Genomic DNA, 14,575 nt, shown 5'->3' with positions numbered 1-14,575 from the left:
CCAGGAGGATACAGGGGTGGTGAAGGAGAAAGGGAGAGTAATCAAGTAAGAAAAAATATCTTCCCCTTTCCCCTCCACAGATTGACTCTCTAATGGAGAAAAACAATAGGTATAATTGCTAATAGTTCCCAAGATACTGTTTCCAAAGTACAGAGTCCACGATGTTACTGAGTATAAATACCAAGTTAGAGTCATGACCAGATATCTTATCGTCTCATAAGCCATTGCTATAACACTCAGTACCATAATGATCTGAAACCAGGGCCCGGAGAGGATAAACAACACTACAGAGAGCAAATACGGAAAATAATGTACTATAATACTCAATTTGGAAAACAGGCGCAGCAGAGTTGAGATTAAAGCAATCAGCATCATGACAGGTGACTATTAAGCAGGTCTAATCCTTACACCAATTTTAGTTTAACACACTCTGATCAGATCTGCCGTTATCTCAACCTTTCGAGCCCCACGTTGGGCGCCAAAAAGACTGTCGTGGTTTAACCCGGCCGGCAGCTAAACACCTAATATATGGGCCTGGCGGTGTATCTTGTGTATCCTATTTTTGCTCTTAAATGTTTTGACTGTGACAAGAAAAAGGCAGGAGCATGATCTGACTCTATTGTGCTTTCGGCCGTGTTTCCTGCAACATATGAGACCCGAACAGGCTGAGGCCCACACAGGCCGAGACCTGGACTCGCTGAGACCCGGACTCGCTGAGACCTGCACAGGCCAAGAGACCGGAGCGGCGCCGAGAGCCTGGAGCGGCGCCGGGAGACTACGAGACACTACGGAGGGACTACCGCTGGACGGAGAGAGCCCTGAGAGACGCTTCAGAGCCACGGACGGCTCTGAGAGACACAGAATAGACCGGACAGAAGCCGGAAAACGCGGGGAATTGAAGTAATTGCGGTGCGACGCGGGACATCCGAGATCGAGTTGCTACGGGAGACCAGAGGCGTCAGTGGACAACAGCAGCCGACCCTCACCGTGTGGCGAGTTGGCACATAGCAGAGGGGCGGACATCAGGACCCTGCAGCCTGTCTGACGTAACCATGGAGGCAGCGGCAGCTGTGCTGAGCTGTGCTGCTTCACTCTAGCATTCTTTTTATAAAAGGTTTATTTTGCAATGCAAAAAAGACTATTCGTCCCCAGATCGGTGTTATAACTATTACTAATGATGACTTAGCTCTATTGCGGGGCAGGAGTGCAGAGACACAGATTACACTGCCAAATGACCACCGGCAGGCTCTTTCACAAACAGCTTCTACGGTTGCAGCTGGCGCTGCCTGCAGCCGTATAGCAGACGTTACACTCTCTTTCCTAACTAGTAATCATGTGTCTCATCCATTTGTGGTGAATGGTCAGTGGCAAAAAGAAAAGGGGGAGAGTAAGGGGTGACAAAGACAGAAATGGTACCAGGAGGATGCCATTGACACTAACAGCATGGGTAATAGGAGTAGTATAAGTGACACAGGTGACGGTGCGGGGCGGTGGTGGGCGCTGCCGCGCTACGGGGCACTCTGCCTGCTGCTCGCCTTCGCCTGCCTGTGCACTGCTGCCAACAGTGCTAGAGTAAAATGTGAAGACTGCTTAGATGGCAGTGATGAGAGTGCTTGCGTGAAGAAGACGTGTGCTTGTCGTGGTTTAACCCGGCCGGCAGCTAAACACCACGCAGCCGTTCGCTCACCCTCCCCCCTCCCTCTCTGGGACGGGGGAGAGAAATGGAAAGTGAAGCCCGTGAGTTGAGATAAAGACAGTTTAATAAGACAGGAAAATAATAATAACAAAAATCATAATAACAATAATAATAATAATGATACAATGATGATAATACGAAAGTAATAATAGTATGTACAAACAAGTGATGCACAATGCAATTGCTCACCACTCGCTGACCGATGCCCAGCCTAACCCCGAGCAGTCCGGCCCCCTCCCCCCGGCTAGCCACCCCTATATATTGTTTAGCATGACGTCAGATGGTATGGAATACCCCTTTGGCTAGTTTGGGTCACCTGTCCTGGGTCTGTCCCCTCCCAGCTCTTACTGCACCCCCAGCCTGCCCGTTGGCAGGACAGAGCAAAAGGCTGAGATGTCCTTGGCTTAGTATAAGCACTGCTCTGCAACAATTAAAGCATCGGGGTGTTAGCAGCACTCTTCTCATCCTAAGTCAAAACACAGCATTCCACCAGCTACTAGGAAGAAAATTAATTCTGTGCTAACTGAAACCAGGACAGTGCTGAACCTGACTTTGTGTGCAACAGTGGTCAGTGTGTGCCAAACAGATAGCAGTGTGATGGGGATCCAGACTGTGAAAATGGGTCTGACAAGAGTGCTGAGCTGTGTCATATGAGAACATGCCAGGTAAATGAAATCAGCTGTGGTCCTCAGTCAACCCAGTGATGGTGAAAGAGACTGTGACAGTGGAGAAGATGAAGAGAATTGTGGCAGTGTGACTTGTAGTGCAGCAGAGTTCACATGCAGTAGTGGGCAATGTATTTCCAAAAAGCTTTGTCTGCAATGGTCAAGTTGACTGCTCCGACCACTTGGATAAATCTTTGGAGCAGTGTGGCTGCCAGCCTGCACCTCCGGTGAAGTGTTCTGTGAGTGAGGTGCAGTGCGGCTAAGGTGAATGTATCTACAAGAAGTGGCGATGTGACAGAGATCCTGATTGCAAGGATGGAAGTGATGAAATTAACTGCCCTTCTCGGACCTGAAGGCCAGACCAGTTCAGATGTGAAGATGGGAACTGTTTCCATGGGAGAAGGCAGTGCAGTGGTGTGAGAGACTGTCTGGAAGGCACTGATGAAGCAAACTGTAACAATGTTGTTCAGTGCTCTGGACCTGGCAAATTCAAGTGCAGAAGTGGAGAATGCATAGATATCAATAAAGTGTGTAACCGGCAGAGAGACTGCAAGGACTGGGGTGATGAGCCCCTGAAGGAATGCAACATACATGAATGTGACTGTCCAGCTGGGTTTTGAGTTTGTAGACAAGAGAAACTGCGGAGATATTGATGAATGCCAAAACACTGGTATCTGTAGTCAAATCTGTATCAACCTGAAAGGTGGCTACAAATGTGAATGTAGCCATGGCTATCAGATGAATCCTGCTACAGGAACCTGGAAAGGGCCATACGGCAAAGCAAATTACATAACCGTTGCTTAACTTGTCAGAAGATAAAAAAGAAAGTTTTTCAACAAGCAGCCACGGGAGGGAAGAATCACTGAACCCCCGATGTGAGGGGCTGTACCTTGTTTTACTGACTACTGAAACAGCTGTGAGAACAGCAGAAAGGGGTTGGACCCACGCATCCAGAATAAAAGGACCAGTAACTACCGAATCTTGGAGGGTTGAGTCCGCTCCTGGGGAACTGAAATTAAAGCTAAAGAAGAACTAATATTCTGGCAACGAGGCTCTGCATGAATTAAGGGCACCAGATAAAGAGGACAAGCCTGAAGGGAGGAAAGGGAGAAGGCAAGACCAGGGCGGGACCCTCCACTGCGGTGTGTATGGTCTACCGAGGGAGGCAACCCCTATGGGTATTGAATGCCGAGTGAGAGGGACTCGACCAGACTTCTCCCACACTAAGGTCAGGTTGTCCCAAGAAAATAACATAAAAATCTCTTTTTTTTAAACCTATATAAAACTGTGATTCGTTTTCCAGGAGCTGGATCACCCCGACAGGCCGAACGGTAACACAAGCCTGAATCGACCCTGAAAGCGGTCCCAACCCCTTGATTGAAGGCGTTTGCCTATTATGATCCAGCTACGTGGGCAAAAGACGGATCCTGGGCCTATAGAACCCCAGTATATATATATACTTAATAGAATAATTAGGTTACTAGCTGTAATAGAAATAGTTATAAATAAAACCAGAGATGCACTTGGATTAATTGCAAAACAAAATACCAAGATGAGAACTGCTTTGTATCAAAATCGCTTAGCTTTGGATTATTTACTAGCACAAGAAGGAGAAGTCTGTGGAAAATTTAGCTTTAGTAATTGCTGTTTAAAGATTGATAAAAAGGGTTTTTCTTCCTAGTAGCTGGTAGAATGTTATGTTTTGGCTTAGGATGAGAAGAGTGCTGATAATATGCTGATGTTTTAATTGTTGCAGAGCAGTGCTTACACCAAGCCAAGGACGTTTCAGCTTCTCACTCTGTCCTGCCAGCGGCCAGGCTGGGGGTGCAACAAGAGCTGGGAGGAGGGCCGGACTACTCGAGGTTAGGCTGGGCATCGGAAAGCAGGTGGTGAGCAATTGCATTGTGCATCACTTGTTTCGTACACTTTATTACTAGTAGTATTATAATCATCATTATTGTCATTACTATTATTGTTATTATTATTTTCTTGTCTTTATCTCAACTCACAGCCTTCCCTTTCCCATTTCTCTCTCCCATCCCAGAGAAGGAGGGGGGGAGGTGAGCGAGCAGCCGTGTGTTGTTTAGCTGCCCACTGGGTTAAACCATAACAGAAGGAAAAGCTGTAAATGAACTTGTAAAGGAAATGAAGAAAATTGCACATGTCCCAGTTCAAATTTGGAATGGAATCGATCTAAGAGGATTATGGAAGGGGGCTTTATGGGTGGTGATTGGTTTGCTAAAATAAGGATGGTTGTACTGGGGATATGTGGAGGATTGTTAATAATTCCATGTTTAATATTACCAGACTAATACACTTGGTTAAAAAAGGAATGCAAATATCTGCGGTACCTGTTGACCCAGAGACAGGGAAAGAGAAAACCCATTCTCTGATGATAATAAAACTAAATAAAGATCCATAATTGGTATTAGTTGGTATCAATTCGGCAAGTATTGACTTGATTAGAAAGGAAAACACGAATCAATGCCATGAAAAAGAAGATGGGGGATTGTGAGATATGTTCATCTAATTGGTGTCAGTATGGAACAGTGCTAGGGCCGCATGGTATGAGGAATGTGACCTTCTGTCTTACATACCCTTGTATAACCACAAGTCTAAGAAAAACAGAGTAGTTAATGTATATAGTTCTTGTATCTTGCAAAGGAATGTTTTAGCAACTCGTGTCAATAGAGAGCTTGAAGGGAAATGTATTTGTAGGCTTTTCCTTGAAGTCTCTGATATCTGGGGGATTTCAGAATAACTGCTAACTATTATGACTATTGCATGGGACACTATGCAAGTCTCTGATATCTGGCCAGGAGATTAAGGAGACGGGGAGAGCTGAAGAACAACTAAAAGACAAAGCTTGCAGGGGACGCTGCAAAGTCTCTGACATACAGCCAAGTTGGACAAAGGAGAAGGACAAGAGGGAGGAAGACTATGAGCCTTCAGCACCAGAGACCCCCAGAGGGACCACTGGAGACTGATATGCATGCTCCAGTAGGAGGGTTTGGATTCCGGAAACTAATTATAATAACCCTGGTTTTTTTTAGAAGTAGTAATGAATATGTATCAGCCTAGGAACATAAAAATCAGCTGCTTGATGTAACTGGTGTGCGTCCTGGTGGAACAGAGACTCCTGGCGCACCCAGCGCTGTTTGCTTACCTCTATTCCTTTAATAAATGGTAAACTTTGATTATAGTCCTATTTTGAAGACTGAGCCATTTATTACAGCCTCAAAAGTAATAAAATTCTCAACGATACTAACATTTTTGGTGTACAGAGATTTTTAAACGCATTTATTTGTTATTACAGGTAAGTTAACAAATGATTCTTTCTATTTGTGTTTTTTTGTTTGTTTTGTTTGTTAATATCCAATTTTGAGGGATCACACCATAAATTTATCCAGCAGGAAAGATATATACTTAGCCCAAGATTATACTCTGCCGTTTAGCACATTTTAGAGCATGAACAGAAAATGAGCCTTTTTCAAGATGTCCTTAGCATGTTAGACAGAAATGCTGAACAGATAAAACTTGAGTCATACTTCCAGTTCTCCCTGTAGCCAGCTGTGTAAGTTTGAATTCAATATTTCATTTCTCTGTTTTCTATCTCCCTCTCTCTTCTTCTATTTAGAGTGTTGGTTTTATTGAGTGGAAGCTGTCTTTTATTCAAGGAGACCTTCATCCTGATTAGGTCCTCTAGGCATTCCTGCAGAATGTACTTACGATGCATCATAAGCTTTCCTTCTCTTTATGATTATTTATTATTCATACTGTGGTAGTATCTAGAGACCAATAAGTTAAGATTATGACAAGATGCAATATATAGATAAATAAAGATGGCAGGTAGATAGTAATAAAGATGGGTGTATGCACATAACTTAATGGTGTCCATAACTACTAATTTTCCTCTTTCCAATTAAATCAACTTATTTATTTTTCCTGATTGCAACAAATTAATTTGTAGCAATTCCCTATTAGTTTTGCTTTCCTTAGAGTTGATACAACTAATTTTTATTTTGTATACATTTTAATGGCTATAAAATTACTAGCGGTGTGAAGAGTTTATACTTTTTTTTTTTCTTCACTGAAATACCACCACTTACCAGGAGTAATTCATAGTATTCCACATTCAGGGAATGTGGAATACTATGGTAATAATAAATTAAGAGAAATCCTATCATTAGCTGCTCTACTTAGTCACGCAGTATCATTATAGAGGTTATATATATATAGAGAGAGGTTATAGACATCACAGAGTCACAGAATGGTTGAGCTTCATCCCAGATCTTGTTTCCAGCTCTGACTATCCCCTTGTACTTCAACCATTAAGTAATAGTTAGCATCTAAAGATGATGATTTTCAGGTACTGCAAACACATGTGAATACTTATTATTATTTCAGGTTATTATGCCAGTAAAACAAATGGAGTTAGCAGAGTATGGGATCCCAAACAACAACTCAAGTATAATAAATTTAACCGGTGCTCTAATTTTATAGAGAATGTCAACTAAGTTTAAAAGTGAAGAACAGCACTAAAATAATAATAATAATACAAATAAATAATAATTAAAAAAAAAAAAAGCACACTCCAGACTGGAGTTTGTACCTTATTTAGCTATAGTACACTGAAAGATTGTTTACCTTTTTTTTTTCTTTTTTTTTTTTTTTGTATTCTGCAATTATAATTACACAGACAGCAATAATTATAGAGTATGAAGCTACAAATATATTGTTGAAGAGATCTTGTATAAAATAATTCAGGAAGAAATGATTATGGTATGACCACAACACAATTTAATTGTCATCACAAAAATAAATCTAATCTAAAATTTATAAATCTTGATTCTATATAGGTGTTATTTAGGAACAGCTTCTCATGGTATGGAAATCTCAAGTAGGTGGAGAGATTGAAAGGGATGAAGAAGATAATAATCTTTACTTACCTATAGTTGGATCATAATAGTCAGGGAACCGATGGCTTATGAACTGTACTGTCATTGCTGGGGAGCAGAAAGACAAAGGGAAGGAAAGAGTGATATTACTGTCTTCAAATTACAACAGGGAAAAAACAACAGGTGATCAGCTCCAGGGCAGACGCGTTCTGCAGCGGAGCAGGGGATCGAAGCAGACAGGGCTTTTTTTCGGCATCGAGGCCACTTGATGCAGCCTTGGGAGCTGCCAGGACCCAGCAGACCTCATGAGGGAAGCTGACGAGGTGTAGGCGGAGCCAGCAGCGCCTCCTCCCCAGACGTTCAAAAGCAGCCCCTAGGGAGCACACGGACATGAGGACGGGCAAAACAGGACGTAGCACGTCAGAAGGGTGGGGCATGGTGGACAGTCAAACAGGGCGTGGCAGTTTGCAAGGCAGTTTGCTCAGGCAGGGCGAGCAGGGAGGGCCCCCTGCCACTCTTTTCCAGTGGTCTTTCCCAACGGTGCTTGTAACCTGCTCGCAAAGAGCCTGACCATGGTATCTACCAGGCAGAAAAACATGGCCTCTGCATTTCTTGTGGCCTCTCCAGCCACAGTCACTGATGTGGCTACTCAGACAGAGGGCTCATGGAAACACGCAGCCATCCAGGTCTTGGGCTGCAGGGTGTGCCTGAGTCTTCTATCGGTGTCCAACAGCAGAAGCAGTGGGTATGCCTGTGTGAGGTGTGCCCAGGTTGAAGAATTGCTCAGCCTGGTGGCGGAGCTTTGGGAGGAGGTGAGCAGGCTCAGAAGCATCACGGAGTCAGAGAGTGAAATTGACTGTTCAATGTGTACTCTACCACCTGTGAGACAGACTCATGAGCCTGCCACAGCGCAAGTGTCTCCTGCTACACAGAAGACAAAAGTTCCCCCATCCCACCAGGCAGTAGGAGGGGAGCTAGGCCAACGGGGGGGGATGGAAGCAGGTTCCTGCTTGGGGTGGTAGGCGAGCTCTGTCCCTGCCCACCTCACCTTCTCATCTACCCTTATATAACAGCTGTGAAGCTCTAGAACATGTCAGTCAAAACGATGTAGATGAAAGCCTGTCCCAGTTGGAAGGGGTGCCTAAGTCAAGGCAACCTACCCCCCGCATCACTACATCTTCTGTCAAGAAAGAAAGAAGGGTTATTGTCATGGGGGACTCCCTTCTGAAAGGGACAGAAGGCCCCATATGCTGACTGGACCCAACCCCAGGGAAGTCTGTTGCATCCCTGGGGCAACATACGTGGCTTCAGGACTGGTGCAACCGGCAGAACTTTGGGTTTTTCAATAATGGGAAGGTCTATGTGACAACAGGGCTGCTAGTACCAGAAGGGATGTGCTTCTCTCAGAGAGGGGTAAGGATTTTTCCTCAGGAGCTGTCAGGGCTGATAGATAGGTCTTTAAACTAGAGTTGAAGGGGGAAAGGGATAAAACCAGGCCCGCCTGTGATAAGCAAAGGCATAGTGCGCTAGAATCAGAGGGACCGTGTGCTAATGAGGTCCTTCGGTCTGCTCCACAAGGTGCTGCGTTCAGGGAGGCGCATTTGAAGTGCTTCTACACAAACACACACAGTATGAGGAATAAAATAGATGAGCTAGAAGTCTTGGCCCAGTCCCACAGCTATGACATCATTGGTATAAGCGAAACCAGATGGGATGAGTCCTGTGGCTGGTGTGTTGCAATAGATAGTTACAGGCACTTCAGGAGGGACAGGCAGGGTAGGCAAGTTGGGGGGGGGCAATGTATGTGAAGCAGGGTCTGGATTGTGTGGAACTTCAAGTTGGGGATGGCAAAGTTGAGAGCCTCTGGGTAAGGATTAAGGGACGAACAAATAAAGGGGATGTCGTTGTGGTAGTCTATTACAGACCACCAGGCCACAACAACAATGCCAATTAAGTATTCTTTGCAGAACTAAGACATGCCTCGAGATCAACTCTCCTTGTCCTTATGGGGGACTTCAACTTGACAGACATCAACTGGGATCACCACACGGCTGACACGAGCAAGTCCAGGAAGTTCATAAAGCACCTAGATGACAACTTCTTGGTGCAAGTGCTAAGGGAGCCAACTAGGAAAGGTACCCTCCTAGATCTGTTACTGGAGAACAGAGAGGGTCTTGTGGGGGACATGGCATTTGGTGGCCGTCCCGGCCATACTGACCATGAAGTGGTTGAGTTTATAATGTATGGCGACAGAAGGAAAACTGCCACCAAAACTTCAGCCCTGGATATGGGGAAAGCAGACTCCAGGCTGCTCAGGGAACTAGTCAGCAAGGGCGCAATGGAAGCTGCGTTTGAAGGCATTGGTGTCCATCAGTGCTGGTCAGTCTTTAAGCACTGCCTCCTAAAACCACAGGATCAGGCAATCCCAAAATACTGGAGGACAAGCAGGTGGGGCAGAAGGCTGGCCTGGTTGACCAGGGATCTTCTACTGGAGCTTAGGCAGAAAAAGAAAATGTATGGCTGCTGGAAGCAGGATCAGGCGACGAGGAAGGAATACAGGGACGCTGTTTGCATTTGTAGGGAGAAAATTAATGCAGCCAAAGCCCAATTAGAGTTGAAGCTGGCCAGGTCTGTAGGAGACAACAAAAAGTTGTGTTTTTTTTATTATTTTTTTAATATGTGAACAGAAAAAGGAGGACCAAAGAAAACATAGGTCTGCTACTTGATGGGGAAGATCACCTCACAGACAAGGATATAGGCAAACCAGAGATGTTTAATGCCTTCTTTGCCTCCATCTTCAACACTGATGATGGGCTTTGGGACTCTGGGAGCCCTGAGCTGGAGGACTGTGACAGCTGGGATGATAAACTCCCAACCGACCCTCAATGTGTGCGGGATTTACTGCTCCGCCTGGATCCATACAAGTCTATGGGTCCGGATGGGATTCATCCCAGGGTGCTTAAAGAGCTGGCTGACATCATCGTGGGACCTCTCTCAATTATTTTTCAAAGGTCTTGAGAATCTGGAGAAGTCCCAGTAGACTGGAAGCTGACAAATGTACCAATTTTCAAGAACGGCAAGAAAGAAGACTCAAGCAATTACAGGCCTGTCAGTCTTTGGTCAGTACCTGGTAAAATTACGGAGATGACCCTTGACATTGTAATAAATGGCTCAATAAATAAAATAAATAAATAAATTAAAAAAAATAATACATTAAAATAATAAATAAATTTAATAAATAAATAAATAAATAAATAAATAAATAAATAAATAAATAAATAAAAGGCCCAATAAATTGGGCCTTTCTCTAACCCTCCTAGGGGGTGGGCAAAAAGTGAGGAGAGAAACATCACTAGGGCAGCTGACCTAAACCAATCAAAGGGATATTCCATACCATGTGATGTCACACTCAGCAATAAAAGGTGGAAACAGGAAGAAGAGGGGAGGGGTGGGCTCTCGTTGTGAAAACATCGGTCCTCCTCCCGAACACTGGCTATGTGCGTTGAGGCCCTGCTTCAAGGACGTGGTCAATCATCGCTCATTTGTGGGAAGTAGAGAGTAATTTCTTTCCTCTGCACTTCCATATAGCCTTCATTTATTTTATTTGTTTGTTTTCCTCCCTTCTTTTTATTTTTCCCTTTCCCTCTCCCTTTTTCCCCTTCCCCTTTTTATTTCCCTTTAGTTAAATTGTTTAGTTCATGGTAGTCTTTATTTAATTATTATAATTATTTCCCTTGAATTAAATTATCCTTATCTCAACCCGTGAGTTGTTCTTTGCTTTACTTCTCCCCCTCCTCATCTAAAAGAGGGGGAGTGAGAGAGCGGTTCTGGGGTTTAGCTGCCCAGCACGGTAAAACCACCACACATGCTCAGGTTACACTCTTTCCCATACATTCTAATTAATCAGCATTTTCATCTAGGGTATATAGTAGTCATGGTAGTGATGACATACAGTATTATATAATAATTAACATTATACAATTCAACTCATGGGCTATTCTCACCCAGTATTAAATCCCCTTGAGGTACACACTGACCTCCCCATTCTTTTCTATTACCCAACAAGTGCATCCAGTTCCCTGAGCAAAAGCAATTCCACTAATGGGTTTGCCTTTTCCTGAGGCAGGAGTAACCCAGACTGTCTTACCCAGCATGTTTCTTACATGCACAATAGGAACTTTATCTCCTTCTACAGTACGTAACAGGTTGGATTGGGCAGGTCCAGCTCAGTTGGCAGATCCCCTAGTATTGACTAACCAGGTGGCTTTTGCCAAATGCGTATCCCAATTTTTGAATGTCCCAGCGCCCATTGCTTTCAGGGTAGTCTTTAACAGGCCATTGTATCGTTCCACTTTCCCGGAGGCTGGTGCATGATAGGGGATGTGATACACCCACTCAATACCATGCTCTTTGGCCCAAGTGTCTATAAGGTTGTTTCGGAAATGAGTCCCATTGTCTGACTCTATTCTTTCTGGGGTGCCATGTCACCATAGGACTTGTTTTTCAAGGCCCAGGATAGTGTTCCGGGCGGTGGCATGGGGCACAGGATATGTTTCCAGCCATCCGGTGGTTGCTTCCACCATTGTAAGTACATGGTGCTTGTTGTTACGGGTTTGAGGGAGTGTGATGTAATCAATCTGCCAGGTCTCTCCATATTTATATTTCAGCCATTGTGAGGAATGTTTTAGAATTTCTTGTCAATAGAGAGCTTGAAGGGCAAACCTTGAGTCTCTGATATCTGGGGGGGGTTTCAGAATAACTGCTAACTATTATGACTGTTGTATAGGACACTATGCAAGTCTCTGATATCTGGCCAAGACATTAAGGAGAAGGGGAAAGCTGAAGGATGACTAAAAGACGAAGCTTGCAGGGGACGCTGCACAAGTCTTTGACATCCGTCCAAGATGGACAAAGGAGAAGGACAAGAAAAAAAGCCTGGGAGGAAGACTATGAGCCGTTGTGGTGGTTTTACCGTGCTGGGCAGCTAAACCTCACAACCGCTCTCTCACTCCCCCTCCTTTAGATGAGGAGGGGGAGAAGTAAAGCAAAGAACAACTCACGGGTTGAGATAAGGATAATTTAATTCAAGGGAAATAATTATAATAATTAAATAAGGATTATTATGAACTAAACAATTTAACTAAGGGGAAATAAAAAGGGAAAGGGGAAAAGGGAGGGGAAAAGGGAAAATAAGAAGGGAAGAATACAAACAAACAAAATAAATGAAGGCTATATGGAAGTCCAGAGGAAAGAAATTACTCTCTACTTCCCACAAATGAGCGATGATTGACCACGTCCTTGAAGCAAGGCCTCAACGCATGCAGCCAGTGTTCGAGAGGAGGACCGACGTCTTCTCAACGAGAGCCCACCCCTCCCCTCTTCTTCCTGTTTCCACCTTTTATTGCTGAGTGTGACATCACATGGTATGGAATATCCCTTTGATTGGTTTAGGTCAGCTGCCCTAGTGATGTTTCTCTCCTCACTTTTTGCCCACCCCCTAGGAGGGTTAGAGAAAGGCCCAATGCTGTGCCAGTGCTGCTCAGCAGTAGACACAACACTGGTGTGATAACACTGCTGTTCCAGCTACAAGTACAGAGTACAGCACTGTATGGGCTGCTGCCGGGAAAGTTAACATTCCAGCCAGACCCAGTACAGCATGACGTAAATGGTATGGAGTAAGGTGTGGATAGATGTCCTGGTTTCAGTTAGGACAGAGTTAATATTCCTCCTAGTAGCTGGTAGGGTGCTATGTTTTGGATTAGGATGAGAGGAGTGTTTATAGCACACTGATGTTTTAATTGTTGCAGAGCAGTGCTCACACTAAGCCAAGGACCTTCTAGCTTCTCGCTCTGTCCTGCCAGTGGTCAGGCTGGGGGTGCAGCAAGAGCTGGGAGGGGACAGACCCAGAACAGCTGACCCAAACTGGCCAAAGGGGTATTCCATACCATCTGACGTCATGCTAAACAATATATAGGGGTGGCTAGCTGGGGTGTGGGGGCTGGACTGCTCAGGGTTAGGCTGGGCATTGGTCAGTGTGTGCTGAGGAATTGCATTGTGCATCACTTGTTTCGTACGCATTATTATTAGTAGTACTATTCTCATCATCATCATCATTATTATTATTATTATTTCTGTCTTAATAAACTGTCTTTATTTCAACTCACAGGCTTCACTTTCCCATTTCTCTTCCCCATCCCAGAGAGGGAGTGTGAGCGAACGGCTTTGTGGTGTTTAGCTGCCGGCCAGGTTAAACCGCAACAATTTCTATAGGAGCTTCTTTGAGCAGTTTGCTCATTTTTGCTGAACCTGTCTTCATGAGGCGATCAGTGTTCCTGTTCCTGTCCTGGTCCCTTTTCTGCTAGCCTGTCCCTATTCATTCCTTTTTTTTACTTCATTATTGATGACATAACTTCATTATATTGTGTTGCATTTTTTCATCTTGAGGACAGGCTCCCCTCTTATACCCTTCTTTCCACAGCAGTCCTTTTCAAAACAACTTTTCATCGGTCATACCACTTTGCCCGGCAACCAGCAAACACCCAGCAAGTTTCATGCCTTAAATGCTGGAGAACAATGCATGGAGTTTCATGCCTTAAACGTCTGGTTCATTTGCTCTACCTTCCCAGAAGAGGAGAGATGCTGGGCGTGTGAAAATCCCATTCAGTCTCTAAGTCCTGCATTAATCCTTGCAGTACTTGTGAAGTGAAATGACTTCCTTGATCTGAATCAATGTTTTCAACTATCCCATATGTAGGGAATATTTGCTCCAGTGATAACCTTAGCCACCGTGTTCATAGTGGCAGATATCGAGGGGAAAGCTTACACCCATCCAGTATCCCTACTTTAGATAACTCAGTAAAGTCTACCTGTATACTTTGGAACGGTCTAATCCCTGGCTTCTGTCCCCCTCTAGGTGGTTTACAGAAGACCTTTTTATTTACCTTTTGACATATGGTACATCCTCTGCATATGTGCTTCGCTGAAGTGTATATTCCTACACAGACATACTTTCTTAGCACAACATCACACATTGCTTGCACCTTCCAATGACTGTCTTGATGTAAAACAGTTAATATTTGCCTCATTGGTGCTTTATTCAACATTTCTCTCCCATCAGGGAGTATCCATTTTCCTTCGGACTTCATGGCTCCTGATTCTTTAAAAAAAAACTTTATCTTGTTAGTTCTTTCTTAGTTTTCAACAACTCTCTGAATCCTCTCTGCATTTATTCTTCCTTCTCCCTCAGACATTAGATGCCTTATATACTTGACTTCTTTTTCTACATATTGTAATTTATTTTTCAATACTCCCAAGCC

This window comes from Anas acuta, chromosome W (assembly GCF_963932015.1).
Source record: "Anas acuta chromosome W, bAnaAcu1.1, whole genome shotgun sequence".
Taxonomy (NCBI): Eukaryota; Metazoa; Chordata; class Aves; order Anseriformes; family Anatidae; genus Anas; species Anas acuta.
The sequence above is the reverse complement of the archived record's forward strand: the minus strand, read 5'-3'. Positions refer to the sequence as shown.